The 17095-nt window shown below is 42.9% G+C and overlaps 1 protein-coding gene across 19 annotated transcripts in view; it reads right to left on the bottom strand.

Moving 5' to 3' along the window:
- The window catches only part of EPHA5 (EPH receptor A5), a 267350-nt gene that overhangs the window by 126361 nt on the left and 123894 nt on the right, over positions 1-17095 (bottom strand). The gene's annotated exons all lie outside the window — the stretch shown is intronic.

Below are 17095 nucleotides of genomic sequence, written 5' to 3'. Positions count from 1 at the left end.
TTGAGGACAATCACGTGACCCAGACTCTTAATTCAGGCAGAAGAATCCCTTCCAAGCCCAGTGCTCTTCCCACATCTTTTTGATTTCTCTCCCCCCTGACCAACTCACCCCACCTGCTTCCAGTGCGACTGAATATTAATAGCATGAAATTTCCTATTTCATGCTACAAAGTTCTTTATCTGTTGCTCGTCTTGTATTTGATCTTCATCTTTTCTGCTCATCCTATGTTTTTGTTATGAATAAAATAAAAATTAAAAAGAGTAAGGTAATAAAATAAAATGAGATCATATAATGAATATCTTGGGCATTACAGATAGAAGGAAATTAGAAAAAGATCTATAGAGCTGCGTTTTTATTCAACAGGATATTAACACACATATGTCTTCAAGACCCAAATCAGAGCATCTTTTTATCACTTGCAATGACACAGGGGACTAGGCAGGAGAAGGAGGATGTGGACAGTCTCGTAAATAAAGCGCTCAGATCCTCCATCAATGGAGCACAAACAGGTGAGCAATAAGTACCATATTGATTATGCCAAAGTTTCTGTCTGTTCTCAAATGCCCCCATCAGACATGGAAATCAAAGAAATCTCACTCTGGTATGGCGTGATGTTCATTCCTCTTTCAATGGAGCAAAAGAAGTGTTGGGAGCAGCCCTTACTGCATGGAAAAATGCAGTGATTTTTTATAACCATGGAGTTTGCTTTTAATCAGTATCAAGAACTTTGATTTTTTTTTTTTTTTTTTTTTTTTAACAACAGGATTTCTGCTAAAAAACCCCCATGATTCTGCCTGGCTAGTTTTGGTGAGTGTCCAGGTTTTGTGTTCTCAGTTGCTTGTTGCAAGGAAAGGTCTGATGCTTTTATCATCTGCATTTTGACTTTTGTTTGCTCAAGGTGCCTGTCCTGAGACAGCCCCCACTCACAGAACAGCTCTTGTATCTATTCCTATCAGAAGGAGAATGAATTGCAAAGCACTGCTACGTACAAAATGAATTGGTTCGCACTCATCTTCCCCCTTTAGTCCTAGAAAATGCTCCAATTGAAGGGAAAATTGATTTCAAGTTGAGCTGACTCCTCTTTGCATGTAACTCAACACTATCTTGGACAGCGAGACACAAGAAGACCCTGTCCTTCAGGTCCTTCTCTACAACATGGCCAACTCTTCCTCCCAGGATCTGCAACATCCTTTTGCTGGTTCCTGGCATCTAAAGTGATTTGTCACAAGCAGAGCTGCACTCCCTCTCCTTTTGGTACTTTTTTCTACAGAAATATTCCAGATTTTTTTCTTCAACTCTCCTTGTTTCTGCAAGAAACACCACAACTCAAGATGAGGTTGGCATTTATGCTTTCAAAACCAACCTTCACAGTTATTACTCTTGCAGCAAAGAGGGGTGCTAGCATTATTAGTCATATTGCTTTTCACCAGAAATGTAAAGGAATCCAATAGATAATACAGGCTATTTTCTTATATTAAAGATAATAAATCTGTAGAAATTTTGGAATCTATAAGGCTCAAAGAGGCCCAAATTGTTGCAATCCATCACCCCTGGGGCTTTCAGGGGAAAGAGGTGATTCTCCTCTCTGTTGCAACTTAATAAGAACTTCAGGTTTTGGAAATTAATAACAACAATACTATTCACTATGGACACAGCATCTTTATCTTTAAAGGGACTCTATAAAAAGTGAACCAAGTAACTTGTACTTAACCTTTTTATCTATTGAACATCTGAATTTTAACACTAATAAAATTAAAACTATGTGCTGCCTGTAGTACAGCACTGTATTTTCTTAGAATAATAAACAGCCTATTTTACAAGCTACATAATTCATGTATATGGTAAACCCAGCAGAGAAAACTTACCATGATTAATAAGTTTAACATTTTTACTTAGGTCACGTAGTTACTTTCCCAAAGACATCAATAAAATGTTTTAGAGTTAAATAACAAATCAGTCACTGACAAGATAAATCATTGTAATGGGCAACTACTTTCCAATTACACTTTATTTTTGCAGAAGTCATTTTTGGGAAACAGCATTAATTGCCATTTGGAGTTGATAGGGCATTACTACCAAGCAGGGAGGGAGGCATCTCAGTTCAGAACCATAAATGTCCTGTGTGATGCCAGCATGATACCTAAGTAGAAAACAAATCACAAGCAGCATGAAGATAGCAGGGGTAGTAGTTCTCTCCTCCCCATAATAGATGACCTAAATAAATGAGAAACAAGAGTTCTGCAAAAGGTAAAACAGTGGTGTTTGTTTTGGTTTTTTTTTTTTTAAAAAAAAAAAAGCTGTTCTTCCATGCAACAGCTTAACTGTGGACTCTCTATGGCGCTCACTGCCTGCAAATATCTGAACCAATGTGCTTTTACTGATGCAGATTTTTTCCAAGGACAGGCAAAAATGAAGGAAGTGTGCCCGATGCCTCCTGCACAGTTACGAGATGGCCAAAAAAAGCCAAACATTTCCAGAAGAACCTCTCATGTCAAAATAACAAAAAGAGGAAAAAGTCAGGATTGATACAGCAGACCTGCTTCAAAAGACTACCCGCAGTTCTAGCAATTCCCAGAGTCCTACAATTAGGAGTGACTTGCTATTTAACTCCTGTGCAGTGACAGTACCGGAGAGGGAGCTATTTACAGAACAAACGTAACACAACGAGTCAAGTTTAAGCAGATAAGAAACCCCAACATATTAAGATGAGAAACACAATCAGAGAATCTAAATTGCTTCAATTGTGCCCCCAAAGCCGCACTTCCCATCCTTCCATTCTCCCATCAGGAAGGAGCCGAACCCTTCAGCTATGAGGAGCAGCCCTGTTTCCCCCAGGCACCACAGGGACTTCCAGAAGTCTGGGCAGCAAAAGCACATTCCCATTTTTATACGAGGACTCTTGTATGCTGGTGTTGGTAGTCAGTCTCCATGTCTCAGCAGCATAATAATGTCATAAACTTGCTCTATGCAGGAATAACTGTAGGGGCCCTGGATCTTTTTCAGTTCAAGTCAGAGGTACCTAACGAGGTCTGGTACCTCCACAGTATGACACTGCTGCATGGAGAGAGCACGGTGAAGGGATTTGGAATTTCAGCCCTAGAAGACCATCTGAATCCCCTTTTAGATGCCTACATCCATTTTTGGATTTGACTCTATCTACCAACAGACTCCAGAATACGCCTACACCACAGGCTGCCATCATGGCCGTAGCTCAGGTCAGCACGGCTACCTCCTCCATCACCAAACTGTGGGCAGGAGTGTGGACACATTCAGCAGCACATGAACCCGGAAGAAAATACATTTGCATCCCAGCATCCAACATGGAGTCTGATGAGACATGGGAGTCTTTCAAGAACTGCAGCTAACAGGTTTGCCTTAACTCTTAAGTTAGTTAATAGCTGGACTTAGAAAATCTAAAACTCGAGCATCTCAAGAGGATAACTGCTTGTATGAGGGAAAAAAAAAAAAAAAAAAGTGTTTGATTCCCAGCTCAGCTCAGGCTTTATTATGGAGACATAAAATGTGCAGTTACAAAGTGCCTGTGTACACCTTTTTTAAATTATTGAACTGGGGCAAATTTCTGGACTGCACTAGAATCTGAAAAAGTTCAAATCCTTCTTTCCTTCTCCTCTAGTTTTGATCTATAAATATTGTAAAATTCAGGATTAAGGCCAGCCAGACAGGGAATAACTGCACGGTAGTGTGGCTTTCCGAAATGCAGTAAGCAGTGCCATCAGCGCACCAATTCGGCATTGTTGGGCAGCATTTGAAAGTCTTATTGTAAAAACTCCACGGGAAGCAGTTAACTTGTCAACCCCATCCTGCTGCAACACAGGCAGGCAGCACAGTGGATGTTCCTGTGCGGGTAGCGCCGAGGGCACGCTCCACAAGCGAGCCAGTCTGCTCTTCAGCAGCAAATCACTCATTTCCAAAGGAGCATCTGTGATGTCTCGTCCCAACAGCTGCCCTGGGGTCTCTCTGCAGTCTTTCCACAATGCAGTGTTTTCACAGCGATTTCACAGGCTGTTCATTTTCAATAAATATTAGCCACCCGGGCTGCCTGTGCTGTACCTCGGTGTTCGTGTGCTGCTGCACGGGGAGTGCATGCACGAGGGCAGGTTGGACCATCTCCCAGGAGCTTCAGCAAATTCCAGGCTCGTCTGGTTCACCTACTACTAACTGCAAACCTTGTTTTCCCACTGCTCATCCCCGCCTTCCCCTCCTTAACGTTAACACTTTAATGGATGCAAGTGTCCAGGATAAGGCAGAAATGCTCTTGGACTCTCGGCTAATAGCTATGTTAGTAAGGGCAAACAGATGGGTATGCAAAAATCAAGTGCCAAGCATACTGTTCTGTGTAATACAGCAGCACCAATATGTCCCATATAAGGTTAGGAAATCTCCATGCCATTTGGTATACTTTGCCTCAAAAGTCTGTAAAAACAGGCTGAACTGACAAAAAGGTGAGAAACAGAAAAAGAGACTCACCAAGGTCAGAAGCTCCACTTCAAACATCCCCGCCTCTACGCTTTATGCAGAGATGGATATATTCACAGCACGCTGCAATGCCTTCTCCACATTTACATCAATCCCTGCACTTCCTATTTAGTCCTCAGAAACCAGGCTGTGCATCTTCCTAAAAATGCACTTTCAACAACACATTCGAGCCATAAGTCTCCAAAAAAAGACTGAACTTTCAGTGGGAGAAACAAGCTTGCCCTCAATGCTGCCTTTTGCAACACTCACTTGATATTAGTCTTCTCAACACTTACTTGGGCACCTACATAAGTCACCCAAGTAGGAAAAGCCCATGTGCTCTAACAACTTCTACTCACTTCAATACTAAGTCTGACCATCAGGGCAACTGCACAGGAGTCAAAACATGGTCAGAGGAACTATTGTTTAATATTTTGTCCTGATGGTGCATCAACATTTCTTCTGAATACTTCAGCTGTTTCTCCAGTTGCTTGTCACAATGATAAGAAAAGATCAGATTTTTTTCTTTTTCCAAATCAGCACTACTTCATTTTTCTTTGAAACCTGGCTGCATTTCAGCATGTGGAAACGCTGTGCAAGTAGCCACAGAAATAGATGATTTTCCTCCCTCCTCTCCCCTTATTCACCTGATCATTCCCCCTTCCCAGACCAACCTGTCAGGAAACAAGGTGGCTTAGGTTTCCTTTGCTGAAATGGGAGAACACCTCCACTTTTACTGAATTTAAGGACAAGTCTCTCTGAGTACCCAGCGTTAGCTGTTCAGACAGGCACAGCATCCAAGTACAGCGAGAGGACACACACACAGAGACCCAGCCCATGTTTTCCAAGCACAGAACTGACTTAATAGTGACAATACAAACCTCTGGTCAGGTATTCAGAGAGCTCCCTGCAACACAGGGCAGTTATAGCTTATCTTCAAAGGCAGAACACGCATCCTGAAACAAGCTCTCTATCTGCATGTATCTCCTCTCTATCGTTCTTGTAATAAGATACTGAGAAGTTTCTAAAGCCTGGCTTCTGATTTGGACACTTCCTCCCTTCTTGACTTCCTTTGGGTGCAGGGAGAGGGAACAACATTTTCTGCCATTAATCCTACAAAGGTAATTTCCACCCAGAAGAGAATACAGGAAAAAACATTGAGACTTTATGGGCTGAACTGGAAGAGAGGTAAGATTTGCAAAAGCTGGTAAGTACATCTTTTAGAGGCCAACAGAAGGGCCTAAGAAGAGCTCCAATATTCTGATTATGGGGATTTATCTTTCACTAGGAAACCGGTCATATGGCAGAACCCTCCAGCTAGGATCCTAAAAAGCTCTCAAAAGTTTGGGTCAGCTGTGACTTCCCTCAAAATGCAGTGCATGAAGTTCATATATTTGAACAGATAAAAGGCTCCAATTCCTTCTCAGAACACCAAGAATTGTTGCACTACACTTTCAGAACAAAGACACAGCATTATTATAGCAAAGAGAAAAAAAAAATAAAACAAAACCGTAAAAACATCAAGTATCTACTTGAAGGAAAAGGTTGGGGAGGGTCTCAGATGGCCCTTCCCTTCCAAGGAGGGTCTCTGCCCTGCAACCCCGCAGAAAACAGAAGTCTAAAAGTACATCATCTGCTTGGGGGGCTTCAGCACCCAAAACAAGGGGCTGACCAAGGACAACCAGCAGCAGAGCCATCAAGAAGAAAATCCTCCAACGGCATCAAAGAGCATGCAAAATTTTTAAATCCTTAATTCACAAATGCACTGAGGTATCTCAGACGACAGCTCTCAGGGCCTAAGGAAGTCCTCACAGAAACACAGGCCCTGGGACTGTGAAGGTGGGAAGATGGAAAACAATGACCAGCATTCCCCACTGTTTGCAGGATCAATTTAACACAATTATCAGCTCCTCATTTTGAGCAAAATCACAACAGACAGCACAGCGCTGCTCCAAATTAATTCACAGCAGTGGAGGAGCAGCTAGGAAAGCCTGTGGTACACAAAGGGCCAGAAGCATCTGCTGGGAGTGAAGCACCAGTCCCACAAGCACCATGGTCTCCTAATGCTTCCTGTGCCACAAGCATGGCTCCTCATCACCTCATGGTCCTTCCATGCATCAGTGAGCACCACAAGCTTCTTGTTCTCCTTCATCCCAGCAGGATGCTTCAGCAAAACCTGCTGGGTTCCTTTTAGAGGGATAATCTACTGCAGCGGATCTCTTTAGATCACATCAAAACCAGTCTCAAAACAGTCTAAGACTAATTTGGGTAGTCTCCAAGACTACTAGGGCATACAAAACCCTTTCTAGTGAAAGATGCAAAGAATTTCGGCATTTGAAACACCCTCTACACAGTAAACTGAGTCAAAAGATGAAGGTCATTGAAGTCACAAATGTCTTCAACTGGTATTCTTGCTTTAATCAAGACAAGTGTTTCTTTGTCATAAGAAATTCCAATTCCCATTTTAAAGGGTTCTTTACCCAGACATTTCCTGGCCATACTCTACTGGCTAGGTAATTTTCACTACCTAAAAGGTTCTTGGACACATACAGATTGCTTTGGCAGCAAGTGAAGATGCACCACTGTCAAAACCTTTGCTTCAGAGTTATTCCATACTTCCACCTTTGCCAGTTCAGTACTGGATCCAGTCTGCATCAGTGTCTTCGGGATTTCAAGTAGGTTGTGAGCCTATTTAAACTTAAGAACACCATTATCACAATACCCAGTGGATACAACCACCTTAACACTTGTGTTGGAGGAAAACACAAAAGGCAGAAACTACCTTGGGTATAATTTTTTGAGAGAACTTTACAAACAACTCTCACCAAAGGAAAGACTGTGAGGAAGGACAGGGTTTCAAGCTGATGAAGTGCCTGCAGCTCCCCATCAGCTGCACCGCACCATCATGCAGACAGTGCATGAAGAGACTTGTGCTGCAGACATCCTGAACAGTCTGCATCTCCAGCATTTGCCATAGGTGAGCTTTGAGAAGGGAGATCAAAGACTACCTCCATCCCAGTATAAAGTCTTAAAGCTGAATTTTTTAAGAAGGGAGGAGAGAAAGTGCTAAAACATTTACATAACAGAGCTCAAGCAGGAGCTACAGCTACAAAGAAAAACTACCAGTTATGTCAAGACTTGCAACTGCTGCAAAGAAAGGCCAGGCAAGATTGTTGTAATTCGCACGTGCTCATCACTCCCCCAAAATAACTAAATGTTCCGCACTATCATGCATAGGAAACAGAAAAATACTTCTAAAACAAAGCTAAACCAGTTAAGGCATATATATGCCACATATGATACAAATAAGATACAAATACATTGACTGCTTGCAGATTAATACTAACAGTGAAATACATGAAGTGTAACTCAATGTGTAAATAATAGTACTACAACTAGGAGGCAGGTTTCAACTTTTCATGAGCAGCTTCTAACCTGGACTGAGCTTGGAGTTTCCATGTAGACACCATAAGTGACCGGGTAGCTAATAAACATAAATCAAAAAAGATAAAACCTTCCTTCTAGGTATGTCACTACACAAGCATGAAGCCTGTGCTCAACTTGGAGGTGCATGTCCCCATTCAGAAAATTTCTGTTGCTCCCCATTGTTTTTAAAGCTGAACGTTTGCTTCTGCGCTTTGGCTATTTGATACTGTCAGTAAGATGAAGAGAAAAAAGCATGAGCCACAAGGTTCTCTACAACTTCTAAGTATTCACTTCACCTACACCGGCTTTGCAATGTTTCCCACTAACACATCTGCTTTAGTTTCTCCTTCATGGCTAGCTGGCCCAGGTGAAAAAAAATCTGCTGTATTCACGAGGCAGCACTAGCTGACAAAACAATTGACTCCTAGGAGCTGCATAGATACAAACCCCCATTATGCATTATTCGGTATGATGTCACCCGTGAGGCACAATTCAATGACTATTTATCATGTATGCAACACTTCATTTGGAAACATACTGTATAATTTTTCATCTTAAGCCTACTGGACAAGATAAGAACTTGCCAAGTGTATTGATCTTCAATAATTTACTACACCATGGATAATATCTTAATTTGCTGGGAAAGAAGAGTGACAGAATGGCAGCGCTGGGGACTAACATTTATTTTTCTCCAATGGAGAATTCATATAGCCTAGGTAAAAGCAGCACGTATTCCCAAAACTCAGCTCTATTATTTCAAGTCCTGTCAGAGACTATTACTGATGCAGACAGTGAGGCTGATCTTCAGATGGGTACAGTTGTTCGCCCCTCTGATGAAAAAGACATTAGATGCAAAGCACTGAAACATTAAAGCCAAATGGGTTTTTATTATACTAATCTCATCTCACCTAGTAGCAAATTCAAGCCAGAAAACCTAACTCAGTTATTCCTGGAGCAAGCCCCTCAGTTGGAGCATTGAGCAATCGGTATCAGCTGCAAAAGGGTTGTTTATGTTTTCCTGTAACTCTTGCCAGGTCTCTTATTTTCATCATATTTGGTATTTTACATTAAATGACCCATTAGAATCACAACCTCCATCCTCCTTTTTCTAATTAGGTTTGCAGGCTTCACATTTGCCAAGCAAAGCTTGAAAATGAAAACTCCAAATCTGTGAGGCAAATCAAAGAATTCAACAAGCAAGTAGGATTTAAAATTCATGATTTTCAAGGAAACTGCACAACTTCTGCATGCATACATTTGCAATACTGGGATACTGATAACTGCAAGTAAAAACACGCAGCCAATACTCTGCCCATTTCCTTGCCTCTTCCTCTTTTCCCACACTCCCATATCTCTTTATATATGGCCACCATATGGTAATTACATCTGGCCACTCTTGGCTTGAGACAAACTGGGACCTATCAATTGGAAATGAATACCAATCCCCTAAAACCATCCCGTTTCATAAACTGCATTCTGTGAAACAACCAACATGAAAAGGTCAGGCGAGAGACAGCCCACAGATTGCTATATTCCAAGGTTTTTTCCACATTTTTTCCAAAAACTGAAGCAACGCGTATAGTCTGAAACTTACTCTTTTCCAAGATGAGCCTATACTAACAAGTCTAAACCCATATCAAGTCACATTTCTCCCCAAGCCTGGACGTTGCCAAGACATCTCCCTTTTCGCCGCTTGACCCATACACCAGCCCTGCCCCCGCCACCCACTACATCCACCTGCCTCCAGGGAGTGCTGGGAAAACCTACTGAACTCTGCGTTCACTGACCACTTTTGACAAATACTGCTTTCTAATAATTTATTGATTTTGTTCTACTAAGCACCACACTTTTTTTTAGGGATGCAAACATCTTCCCCTTCCACCAGAAAAAAAGATGAAGCCAAAGGACGGGTTAACATGAAAACTGTGAGCTATATGCAACTCGGGTTCATAACATTTTCCCCATGAATTCTTTATGTCCCTAGTTAACAGGGCAGAAGCTTTCTTGAAACAAATCAGCTTGGGTTCAGTTCATTACTTTCCATGAAAACAAAGAAAAAAATGAAATTACTGCTTTAGAAAGAGACCAGAAAATTCTGACCCATCAAAGCCTGTAGAGAAGATAAACTAAAGGATATTTTTAAGTAATTACGCATTACACCTAGCTACCCCCCAGCTTTCAACACTCATACATCACTCTTGATTCTCCCATGTTATGTCTTATTTCACCTCCAGCCAAGATCCCTCAGTGGTGTATTATTCAAAGCAGTATCATGACTGTTGTTTTCAATGTACTAGATGCATCTGGTTATTTTTGCACACTCTTATTTCTGCACAGACATGCAGCCATAACGGATAGCAGCATCTCCCAAGGGAGTTTTCCAAGACCTGTCAACAAATCAGATAAACCTCCCCTTCGCTTTCCACAAACTTACCAAGAAATTGAGAAAACAATTTCTACTTCAAGGCTCTTTTACCGATTTTATTACCATAAAGAGTGAAAAGAAGGTTTGCATATTTCTTTCATGGCGAACACTTCTTGCCGATGATGTGCAAAAGCTGATCAAAAAGAAATTAATGCACAGCATGTCTGCTTTGTCTCTAAAAGGCCTCAGAGACTGACCAGTTATCAGTGGGAGGAAAACACCCAGAAGGGAAAAAGTTTCTTAGCATCTCACAAGCAATATGGTAATATTTCCTAGAACTAAGACATCAACAAAAAGAGCTTCCTCCAAAATTACACTGTCTTTTCCAAAGGTACAAATGGATACTTCTCAACTCTAGATAGGCAGGACAAACACCATAAATCATTTCCATGGAAAAAGGTTTACAACTCTGTGATGGCCCAAAAAAATAAGCAAGCCATTTAGAAGCAAACTAGCAACCAGGAAAAATTGCAAGTGCCATCTTTTTGTAAAAAGCAGAGGACACTGCATCCCGAAAGGCTCAGACTGTACCCACACTCCTTGCTCTCACGTGCACCTGTGAGAAAGCGCTGGAAAAGCAAATTCACATGCTTTATTGATATAAAGCCATCCCTCACCCAACTCAAGCTGTCCCTTTCCTCCATCACCCCCTGGAGCTCATCCCGCTACGCACATCCTCCCTGGCAGCCAGGAGGCTGGAGTTTTCTCCAGTCCCACTCACTCATCTGGTAATAGGAGCCCAGATGCCAGGTCCTGTCTCTCCACCCATCCGAGCTGCCTGGAATGCTGCTGGGGCAGGAAGGGTGGTACATCTCCTTTCTTCCTGCACATACTACTATGTCAGAGCAAAACTGCCATGATTCCACTTGCAAGGGACTCTAGGGACACTGCCAACTGGCATCCCAAGGCAGAAGGCAACCTACATTCAAGCACATTGCCCCTCCCTGACACAGACACCACAGAAGGGCTTCCCCACTGGTGGCTTGGCAAAGTGTGGGAAGGGCTGTGGGGTGCAGGTGGGGGCTTCTCCCACTCCAGGAAGCAACGGGGAGGAGGGAGAGGGAACGTGGAAATGCTAGGAATGAACAAGGGGGTTTGCAGGGAAAAGCAGGGCCTGGCGCAAGGTACCAGAGGGTGAGTGGGTGGGAATGAGAGCAGATATGTACTCGATAATTATAGCTGCATTTCGAGCAGCTCCTGTGAAATGCTGCTGCATATGCGACAGCAGAGAGAAGAACCAGACACACTGAAGCTGAGTTTCGCTCCACCTCGGATCTCAAGGGGGACAGGAGCAGGAGGCAGACATGGGAAGCCAAGGGAGGCGGTGAAAATGAAGAATTCTATTTTTGTACCTTAGGAGGAGCTGTGGATAATTCACTTCAACACGCAGTCAGTGCCAAGCTTCTCACCCACCGTCTGGGGAAGGAGCTGTATGGTCTCTACTCCTCTATCACCATCCCCAGCAGCAGAAACCATCCCTGCAGCATCATCCACCTCTCTGTGCCTCAGCATCCTCCTGCTCCAGCAGCACCACAGCACTCTGAGGCCACTCGCTTAACATTTTTTCCTTCCCGGACCAGCTTTCACATTAGAGGCCACCAGACCCAGCAGAAAACATGCTGGTTGAGAGAGGCCAAGCGCCACAAGGCAACAGAACACTTGCCATAGATAATTTATCACAGCTATGCAGTGGCACTGCCGGTAGAATGCACACCCCGACTTTTGTAGTCTCTATCTTTTGATTATTAAAAGGGCCAATTAGCACATAATTTGAGCTGTGAATTCTGAAAGGGATTTGAAAACAGTAATAATTAAAGAGCAGGACAACGACTGGGCTCACAAGCTGCCCCTCGTCTTCCCTGGCCTCCTTGCCAAGCTGCTCACTATCAATGGAAGAAAAGCAGCAGTGCTCATTAACTGCACCATGGTACCCAGGAGCATCCATGCCCCACCAGCCCTGTGCTTGCGAATACGCAGGCTCCCAGCCCCATGCCAAGACACACAGCATTTATTTGGACTTCTCTAACTTCACATAGCATCGAGCCCCCAAGAAACCTTTGCCCTTCCACCCCCTCAAAAGCCTGGGAAGGCTGACCCACAGATATTCACTCATGTCAGCTAGACGGTGGGACACCAAGCTCCGAAAAGGTGACTCAGCCAGGGAGAGGAAAAGTGTGAAAGCTCAGCACTCTACCTGCCTTCCCCTATGCCAGCCACCACCTAATGAGGAGTATCTGATGGCAAACGATGTTCTCAGACCTTAAACTGCTCCCCAAGGAAACCGCCAGCATCTTTTATTTACAGACTGGCAAAAATCCCCAGGGAAAACAATGCTGACTCCTACATGGAACATGGGAAATGTATATCTTTTTAATCACTGCAGCACCGATTCATCTTCAAGGCTGGTACAGTTTCCGCTCTTTGTTGCTCTGAAGCAACTGCAGTGATTCAGCTCCCCTATGAATACCACTGCCGCTCAACCACAATATTTACTATTAGGATGGTGAAGCACAAAGGCAGGCAGCTCCATCTTGACCCCTGGAGCAAGGTCTTCTCAGCTCACCCACACAAGAAAACTAAGCACACAAGGAAACAAGGCATCTGGACTGACTTTGCTCTGCTATAAATGATGACAGGGCCACAGAAGTTGAATGAACATAAGCTTAATAAAGACGACACCAAGATTTCCATAAGAAGGAATACCAATCCAGCAAGCTTCACATATATAAATTAGAACACAAGTAATTCTCTCCCTTCCCCATCTGAAACATACCAATTTGATGATTCGTTACCATAGAATAGTTTGGGTTCGAAGGGACTTTAAAGATAATCTAGTCCATGCCCCCTGCAATGAGCAGAGACATCTTCACTAGATCAGGTTGCTCAGAGCCCCGTCCAACCTGACCTTGAATGTTTCCAGGGATGGGGCATCTACCACCTCTATGAACAACCTGTTCCAGTGTCTCACCACCCTCATCGTAAAGAATTTCTTTTCATATCTAGTCTAAATCTACTCTCTTTCAGTTTAAAACCATTACCCCCTTGTCCTATTGCAACAGGCCCTACTAAAAAGTCTGTCCTATCTTTCTTATAAGCCCCCTTTAAGTATTGAAAGACCACAGTAAAGTCTCCATGGAGCCTTCTCTTCTCCAGGATGAACAACCCCAACTCTCTCAGCCTGTCTTCATAGGAGAGGTGGCTCCAGCCCTCTTCATCACCTTCGTGGCCCTCCTCTGGACACGCTTCAACTGGTCCATGTCTTTCTTGTGTTGAGGACTCCAGAGCTGGACGCAGTACTCCAGGTGGAGTCTCATGACAACGGAGTAGAGGGGCAGAATCACCTCCCTTGACCTGCTGGCTACGCTTCTTTTGATGCAGCCCGGGATGCAGTTGGCTTACTAGGCTGCAAGCACACATTGCCAGATGCCCAGCTTCTCATCAACCAATACCCCCAAGTCCTTCTCCCCAGGGCTGCTCTCAATCCATTCTTGCCCAACCTGTATTTGTGCTTGGGACTGCCCCAGCCAACATGCAGGTCCTGGCACTTGGCCTTGTTGAACTTCTGGAGGTTCCCGTGGGCCCACCTCTCAAACCTGTCTAGGTCCCCCTGGATGGCATCTCTTCCCTCCAGCATGTTGACCGCACTACACAGCCTGTTGTCATCAGCAAACTTGCTAGGGATGCACTCAATCCCACCGTCCATGTTTAACAAAGATGTTGAACAGCACTGGTCACAACATTGAACCCCGAGGAACGTCACTTGTCACTGGTTGCCACTTGGACATCAAGCTGTTGACCGCAACTCTTTGAGTGTGACCATCCAGCAAATTCCTTATCCACTGAGTGGTCCATCCACCAAATCCACGTCTCTCCAATTTAGAGACAAGGATGTCAAATGCTTTGCACAAGGCCAATTAGACGATGTCAGTTGCTCTTCCCTTATCCACGAATGTTGTAATGCTGTTGGTAGGAGGCCACCAAATCTGTCAGCCACAATTTACCCTTAGTGAAGCCATGTTGCCTGTCAGCAATCACCTTCTTATTTTCCATGTCCCTTAGCACAGTTTCCAGGATAATCTGCTCCATAAACAGTATATTAACAGTATTAAACAGTACTGGTCCCAATACAGACCCCTGAGGGACACCACTTGTCACCTATTTCCATCTGGACATGAGCCGTTGACCACTACACTCCTCATGTGACCATCAGACTGATTCCTCATCCACTGAACAGTCCACCCATCAAATCCATACCTCTCCAATCTAGAGAAAAGGATGTTGTGGGGGACTGTGTCAAAGGCCTTACAGAAGTCCAGATAGATGACACCTGCAGCTCAGATGACATCCGTAGCTCCAAAAAGTATGTTTGGCTTAAAAAAAAAAAAAAAATCCAGAAAATAGGGGAAAACAAAATGCCACAGGAAAAAAAGACTGGAGACTATTTAGGAATAAACAAATGTAATCATGAAAACAATGGCATATTTCTACTCCATTTAGCACTGCGTGAAACCTCAATGCGCCAGGCTGATGCAGCTACAAAGCCCCATCTCCCAATGCCTTGCAACCAGCGAGATCAAGTAGTGGCACTGATACACCTCTGTTTACAAGATCAAAAAGCAAGGCACAATCTGTTACACAGACAAGTCCCCCAAAACGGGTGCCAAAAAACTCACCTGTAAGGCTTAAAAGACAGTAAGACTCGAACCCGCAAACTCTCTTGGACAGGTTCTAGGCATCTAGAGCATAATAAAAAGACTGGGGCTTTTCTGTGGTACTCTATAAAAAAATATAGGACAATTAATACTATATATAGACTCTGCCACTTCAGTTTCCTGGTCACCTCTGATGTTAACAACTTTCAACAATAAAAGTGAGAGTCCATCAAATTCATGCAGGCAGTAAACAGCTTTGAAATTAGTGTGAGCCAAGTTCCCCTGAAGAGAGGTACATGCTTGAGAGAGACAATTACAGAGGAGCCGAGCAGATTTATATCAGCTGGTTTAGCATTAAATCTCTTCAGAGCATTTAAAAACATTAAATTGAGGCCTTATTAAAATACTCGGCATTTTTATTTCACCAGATTAATGACACTTACATTACTAAATTCAATCTGTAGTTTCAAACACCACCACCAACACAGCTCTAACTGTAATTAAAGAACTAGTCATCATTTTGGGGAAAAATTCTGGAGGCACACCAGCAAGCTTGATAAATTCCAGGAACTCGCCCGCACATGGGAAATCTAGCATGTATATTTTATTATTCCCTTACCTTTCTGCGTACAATGAAATGTCCTGATAGCATTACATTATAAAGTAGTTCAGCTGAAGGGGCTGAAAACTCACAGCGGGCTTCACTTCTACACACTAGTTAATCATTGTTTATTGGAAACTTTGCACTTGTATGTTTTGGCTTGCTAATCTTCTGACTGCAGAAGCTGCAAGTCTGAGGGGTTTTGTCTAAACAGTAAATTGCCAGTTTTGCATGAAGACAGTAAGAGCTTTTGTTTTCATTTTTACTTGAGAGGAAGAGATCTAGTCCTGTTGCCACAGGATGCAAAACAGAGGCATATTGCTTTGTAAGGCACTGATCCACTTTCACTCTCTTTTCAAGAGATAATTAAATATGTAGAAACACCATCCACAGTGGCATGCCATTTTAAAGGAAACATTGGAACACGTATTTAGAATCTGGTGCTTCAGCAAAAGAGAAAAGGCTACAAATCATCCTTTTTAGAAAGTCAGCACAGAGCAAAATATTTAATCCAGCCTTTTCTAGAAGGAAAGATACAGATAGCTTAGTAATACCATGTACTTTGTATTGGAATTTCTATAACGCATTAAATATCGCCTATTTTCCCAATAGCTTAAGACGTTAGAAATTAAATACTCATACACTGATGATATTCCCCTGTCTCTAGCTTTCCTAACCTAGTTGAGAATATCCTGCAGACTGTGAGAACATGCAATACAAAACATAAAGCATTTGACTGAGATACAGTTCAAATCTGGCCTAGGTATATGGAAAAAAAAAAAGCCACCCTCAACTGTAAACTACAAAACATATCACTGAAACTAACTATTGCCAGGACAGCAAGTCACTTAAGATCAGCTAAAATATAGTAGATACATGCCTATGCTTACTAATGAGAAGAAATAACAGTCACTATATCTGCATGAACATGTGCTTTAGCAAGTGGATTACAAGATTGGGAAACCTGATTTTCCAATGAATGATACATGATTTTGGCAATTCCTTTCTTTGCTTTGCTTCCTCATCACCAAAATAAGGATAATGACATCACCTATATACAATAGATATTTGATCCTGGGAGTTCCAGCCCCAAAAGGCAAGTATACAAAAAGAGTAACTGAAATTGACTGCTCAGCCCTTTTTTCTTCATCATCAATTGCAAAACTCCCGTGTGTTCCTGACTCCATCTGTGGAATCCAGCTCCCACCCATCGCTGAGTTCAGTCTGTGACTTCCCCAGTGCCTGCTGGTGACATCATCCTGGGAGCTTAATATGGTTTTGCATATACTGTATCTATTTCATTATTTTCCTTTTTATTCTATTATTAATATTTCATTAAAGTAGTTTAGTTTCTTCTAAACTCGTAAATCTCTTTATCTCTCCTCTTTCCCTCCGTGCACAAGAGGCTGGGGGGGGGAGCATCTGTCACCGGCCATTGGCCAATTTGGCCAAAACCACGACACCATGTTAGCGCTACTAACATTATGTTGTTTTGTTTTAAAGCCCAGGAAATCA

This window comes from Rissa tridactyla, chromosome 5, assembly GCF_028500815.1.
Source record: "Rissa tridactyla isolate bRisTri1 chromosome 5, bRisTri1.patW.cur.20221130, whole genome shotgun sequence".
Lineage (NCBI taxonomy): Eukaryota > Metazoa > Chordata > Aves > Charadriiformes > Laridae > Rissa > Rissa tridactyla.
This window is presented reverse-complemented; position numbering and strand designations above follow the sequence as displayed.